A 6,951-nucleotide genomic window follows, 5' to 3' on the forward strand; every position below is an offset into this window, starting at 1 on the left:
GAATCCCTAATTATCACCCAATAAGAAAATTAGGGCTAGGATCCAACAATAACATTTACATACTAGAAAAGGGATGCCGTAATCTAACATGCAAATAAATTGAAGGTAAGTGAATGACGATTCACTAATTCTCCATTACGAAACTTAAACTATTAGTCCTAAGTGTTTTTGAGAATTCCTAGGTTCGGACGAGATTCATTGAAACTATTCAATGGCATGTTTAAATCTCGATATGCCCCTCTTGTTTGTGACTGGGATGCCGAGGATCACAAAGCGGGTGTGAATTACCATGCAAATTCACATGGCGCCTTCATTGTAACAATCACCTATTCGATGTGCCGGTAAACCACACACGCTCCATTGAACTATGATAAACAACGAATCACCCTTTGCCACCTTCGCTTAGAACCAATTAGTGTGCCGGTAAACCACACACGCTCCACCAACATCTTAGCAAGGTGCAAAGTGTAATTTCATGGGATTGCATCAATTCACTTTTCCTAAAGTAACTAGGATTGGGAAATTTTAAAATATGTGTAGTTACTTTGTATTTCTTATTATACTTTTAATGAGAGGATGAGGTTGCCCTATCCTACCCGTTCGGCTAACGACCCTCCACCAATCAAGCAAGCGGTGGGTGTGAGTGTACACCCATTAAGCGCCATTTTATAGGCCGCAACCTTATACCCACCTTATAGATCGGCTTCGTGAATGAGGCCTACTAACGGTAAGACTAGCATTTAGTTATACATATATATATTATTCTAGTAATATCATATTAGTATAGGGTTGTATTTTAAAACTTTTAAAATCTAGGGCTTGAAATTTAAGTTGTCTAAATTAAAGCTTTTAATCACAAAAGTAAATTTCAAAACATGAGGGTAGGTTTTAAACATTTAAAACATGGAGGATCAAATAACAAATAATTCCAATTAACAATTAATATCCTAATTATCTATATTTGATTTATTCAAGATTTCTTTTTAAGATAATTACCAAAATAATCAAAATAATCAATTAATTATCATATAAGGAAATTAAATATTTAATTAGTTGATAATTACCTTTAACTAGATCAAGATAATAGTTATATTTATCAGAAAAACGAATTAATATTGATCTAATTAGTTTATGGTAAGTTAAGATAAGATAAACACAAAGAAATCCCGAATCTGGCCATTCCTGACGCCTGGACTCGCCGAGTGCATAAAGGGACTCGCCGAGTCAGGCCTACTCGCCGAGTCCACTTTGAGACTCGCCGAGTCCATGACTCAGAAACCAAAAAAAATCGAATTTTGCAGGTTTGTTTCAGTTAATCAAGCAACAATTTACAGAAAACCAAGCTAGGCTCTGATACCACTGATGGGTTTTAGCCATAAGAACTTTCCTATGTGCGCATGCAAAACCCTAATGCTTGGATCTAGGCTTTCTAATAAACATGCTTTGAATCCAAGACTTCTAATTACTAATTAGGTTAAATAACAACATTGAAACAGATCTAGAATCATACCTTTGAGTTCCTTGTTGATCTTGAGGTCTTGGAGCTTCTAGAGTCACAAATGTCACTCCTCTAATGGCTTACAAACACCAAAGCAAGGAGGATGATTTGGGAGAGAGGAGAGGGGAGGAATTTCGACCAGAGTTCTCTTACTTAATCAGAGGTATCGAATTCCCTATGCCATGGGGTCTATTTATACTTGTAGACTCCTTAAGGGTTACAACCTAAACCCTAATTGGATAATCTTCTCTTAAGGCTATCCAAATCCATTCCTAGATAACTCTAATGGACGATTTTAGCTATCCTAATCCTCTTAGAATTCGTCCATAGTATATCCAAATGGATTTACAGTCTAAAGCTTAACTATCAAACAATTGACAGTTTATACCCCTTTATTTAATTAATCTCTTTAAGTCACCAAATTAATTCTAATTAATTTTATGACTTATATTAATCAAATAACAATATATATTATTCATTATATTATTCCCATAATATATTAATAATATTTATTCTCTCTTAATAAATCATCCTATCAAGTTGCTATGGTGAAGGCAACCCAAAAGGACCATGCACAACCGGATATAGTTACAGCCTTATACACTATTCCAACACTTCCCCGGGTGGTAAAGGATCTCATAATCATAATCCTTCACCACGTCCAACCATCGACGCTACCTCATGTTCAGATTCGGCTGATCCATGAGGTACCTCAAACTCTTGTGATCCGTGTAGATGGTACATCGAACCCCGTAGAGGTAATGCCGCCAAATCTTGAGGGCAAAGACCACCGCCCCCAACTCCAAATCGTGCGTCGGGTAGTTCCCCTCGTGAGGCTTGAGCTACCTCGAAGCGTAGGCAATGACATGCCCCCTCTGCATCAGTACCGCGCCCAACCTAGAAATGGACGCATCACAATAAACCACAAAATCCTCTACGCCCTCTGGCAGGGCTAAGATCGGCGCCTCACACAATCTCTGTCTCAGCGTCTCAAATGCAGCCTGCTGCTCGAGTCCCCACCAAAAAACCACGGCTTTCTTCGTCAGCCGCGTCAGGGGTACGACTATCTTGGAGAAATCCTGGATAAATCTCCGATAGTAGCCTGCCAATCCCAGGAAACTCCGAATCTTAGATGGAGACTTCGGAACCTCCCATCTCATCACGGCCTCGACCTTGGCCGGATCGACCAGAATCACGTTCTGGTTGACGAGGTGTCCAAGAAATTGCACCTCGCGTAACCAAAACTCACACTTGGAGAACTTGGCATACAAGCTCTCCCTCCTCAGGGTCTCTAACACCTCTCGCAGATGCTCCTCATGTTCCTCCCGAGTCTTGGAATAAACCAAGATATCATCGATAAAGACTATCACAGACCGGTCCAGCATCGGTCTGCATACGCGGTTCATGAGGTCCATGAACGCGGCAGGAGCATTGGTGAGCCCAAACGGCATCACCACGAACTCATAATGGCCATAGCGCGTCCAAAACGCGGTCTTCTGCATATCCTCCTCCCTGACCCTCATCTGATGATAACCCGAACGCAAATCAATCTTGGAGAACCAAGATGCTCCCTGAAGCTGGTCAAAGAGGTCATCAATCCTCGGAAGCGGGTAACAGTTCTTCACCGTTACCTTATTCAGCTCCCGGTAATCTATACACATCTGATGCGACCCGTCCTTCTTCTTCACAAACAGAATCGGGGCTCCCTAGGGCGAACTACTCGGACGAATAAATCCCTTGTCTAGCAGCTCCTGCAGCTGCGTAGACAACTCCTGCATCTCGGGAGGAGCCAACTGATATGGTGCCTTGGCTATCGGAGCCGCACCAGGAACAAGGTCAATTCTAAACTCGACCTGTCGCTCCGGAGGTATCCCAAGAAGCTCCTCTGGAAAAACATCTGCGAAATCTCGGACCACCGGAACCCCGCTCACTGTCGCCTTACCCGCCTCCCGGGTATCTATCACATACGCGACATATCCTACGCATCCCTGCTGAAGGTAGTGCCTAGCCCTCGTTGCTGAACGTACAACGGGTCCATACTGGGGCCTCTCACCATGAATCACTAACTCTCCCCCGCTTGGGGTCCTAACCCGCACCAGCTGCTACGCGCAATCTATCACCGCCCCATTAGGGCTCAGCCAATCCATGCCTATGATCACCTTGTTCCCACGCAACGGAATGGGAACCAAATCTACCAAATAGCGCTCCTCGAACAAACGCAGCATGCAATCTCAAAACACCATCGATGCTCGCACCGATCGATCATCAGCAATCTCCACCTCCAAAGGGCAATCTAACTCGCCTGATGGCTCATGAAACTTCTTGCTAAGCGCAAGGGAAACGAATGATCGGGATGCACCCAAATCAAATAACACCTGAACTGGGAGGCCGTTCACATGGAACGATCCTAAAGCATACATATACATACAGAGCACATATCAATATCATAACATCATAAAAATAAGATAGAGGGAAAGAATCATACCCATCACCACATCGGGTGCGGCGTGTGCCTCCTCGGTAGTCAGCTGGAATGTTCGGCTCCTCACCACTGGAGCCTCTGCCTTACCCTGCCGGCCATCCGTGATCCGCAAGGTCGCTGGAGCTGGCGCCTTCACCGGCGCTGAAACTATCAACCGGGGGCAATTGGCCTTCTTGTGGCCCCTCTGGTTGCAGTGAAAACACAGCAACTCTGATGTCTGAATAATTGCTGCCGGAGCAGTGCAATCCCTGCTGATGTGCCCAGACTTGCCGCACTTGTAGCAGCCTGATGATCCCATCCTACATGCGCCCTCGTGCGCCTTGCCGCATTTCCTGCAGCGTCCCCGTCCCTGTTGGCCTTTCGGCCCCGCATCAAATCCCTTGGGCTTCTTTCCCGAAGCCCCTCCTGACTGACCCTCTTCTGCCTTCCGTTTCCGGATGTGCTCCAAATCTATCTCCCTTTCCCTCGCCCTGGCAATCATGGAGTCCAGGGTAGGGCAAGCCGAAAAGCTAACATGCTCCCGGATGTCAGCTCGTAGCATATCATGATAACGAGTCCTCCTCATGTCCTCGTCACCAGCATACTGGGGCACCAACAAAGCCCTCTCCCAGAACTTGGCGGTGATCTCCGCCACAGTCTCCGTCGTCTGCCTCATGTCTAGAAACTCCCTGGCCAGCTGCTGAAGCTCGACAGCCGGCGCAAACTCTGCCCTAAACTTGGTCACAGAGTCCGACCAGGTCATCGCCTCGATAGCTGAGGCTCCCAACGAGTCACCCACTGACTCCCACCAATCCCGGGCTCGGTCCCGTAAACATCCTGCTGCATACCTCACCTTCGACCCCTCAGGGCAGAAGCTAGTCAACTGGGCAGACTCGATGTCTGCAATCCATCGCCTGGCAGCAATGGGGTCTTTCACCCCATGGAAATCCGGCGCACCACTGCCCCTGAAGTCCTTGAAGGACAGCGTACGAGATCCTGACTAGCTAGATGCCATATCACTCCTGAATACCCGAAGGCGATCCTCCATCAACTCCACGATCCCTTCCTTAATCGACCCAAAGAGAATGGGGGTCGACTCAAGGATGCCTCTGGTAATCTCTGACGCGATGAACTCGCGTAGTCCCTCATCAACCGGCTCGGAACCTGATCCCGAACCTGACCCCTCTCCTGAACCGCCATCTACCGGCCTCGATCGAAGTACCACCATTCTGCAATACATCACAACAATCATTAGTGATACTGATACTTCCTGAGGGATCACAACTACTTACAAGTTCCATGGTCTTATCTTGGCCTTCCTTGGTTCGGGTACGGATCCTCTACTTTCAGTAGTACGGGCCCATAATACCTTCCACATCTATCCGTACCTTCTTCAAGGAATGCCTCGACTCCACCAGATCCCTTTCACTACTGCTGATCACTGCTATACTCATCCTAGGCTTGCCCTAGGGAAATCTCTAATTCCACTCTAACCAGTCCTCAGCTGCTGCAGGCATCCTTGTAATGCCAGTTAGCCATTACCCGAATACCATCACATGTGACGAGGCTCAGATAATCCTTCGAGTACCCGACTCGTCCCTACAACGGTTGGACTCAAACAAGAGCTGCGCAGTAGGATCAAATCCGACACTCTAAGATTATTCAACCCTGATCACATGTGACGTGACACATTCGCCTAATGGCTAACTCCCATTATTCAGAGTCCCACGTAGCACGAAGCAAGCAACATTCAGATAAGGGTAACAATCTCAATTAACTCTATCTACTTTCAGGAACTAAGCTAGCATAAAGTGCTAAGCTCATACTACCAGGCATAACCTAATCAGGCTATCCTACTTACTATCTACTCAATAACTAGCATGCAAGTTCTCACACAACTGAAACACATGAAGCAGGCACATAAGGCATCACTCCTAGATCCTTAGTCCTATTCTAGCATGTTGTTCTACAAAAGCTGATAAACATAACATAAACTTGTATGGGTACTTTGGGGATACTTACTTGAGCTCGGCCGGTCGCACACATCACACACTTCGTTCTTTCTCAAAACTCTTTTCTCAATTTTAGAAAACATTTTTCCTTTAGAAAATCTTTTAATCCCTCGATTTGAGTTCAGACACTCCCGAGGGTGTGTCCGAATCCCTCAGATCAGGGCTCTGATACCAACTTGTAACGACCCAATTTTCACGACCAAAAATTTTGTTTTAAAAACATTACTTTAGAAAATATTAATAACTAAAAACATTGTTTGATCAAATCATAACACAAAGTGAACCATGTCTAAAAGCCAATTCATACATTCAATCAAAATATCAGAGTCCAAATCCCAGTGAAGCTCGTAAATGCGGAAACCGGAGAGTGTGTGTGTGACATGCTGCTACCGCGCTGGCTCCTTTCCCCTAGCTGAGGAGGTACCTGAAACCAAAACCGAAAACTGTAAGCACAAAGCTTAGTGAGTTCCCCCATCGTACCACATACCAAATAATCTTATAACATACATATATCGTCAGGCATATCTGGGTGTCCGACCTTCCCCTTCGGCCCTCTCGACCGGACATTGCCTAGCATATATGGGTGCTGGCCTCCCCTTCGGTCCTTTCGACCGGATACTGCCTAGCATATCTGGGTGCTGGCCTCCCCTTCGGTCCTGCCGACTGGATACTGCCTAACATATCTGGGTGCTGGCCTCCCCTTCGGCCCTACCGACCAGATACTTCGGGGACTATCTCCCCTCTACTGTCACTAGCACATAGCATTATAACATACTAGCACATAACATAACGCAGGCAATACCTAGATGAATATCACAGAGACAAACATCTACGAATAACTCCTACTGGTGGGCCGGCATTGTGGCCGTAGACCCACCGCTACTGGAAGGTAACTCACCTCGAAGTAGCTGCTAATCTGATCGGGAACTGACTGCCTACTGCTGCTCCGGAAATCCTCCGGCTGCAATTCCCACAACAAC

This window comes from Lactuca serriola, chromosome 9 (assembly GCF_051521515.1).
Source record: "Lactuca serriola cultivar US96UC23 chromosome 9, Lser_US96UC23_V15, whole genome shotgun sequence".
NCBI lineage: Eukaryota > Viridiplantae > Streptophyta > Magnoliopsida > Asterales > Asteraceae > Lactuca > Lactuca serriola.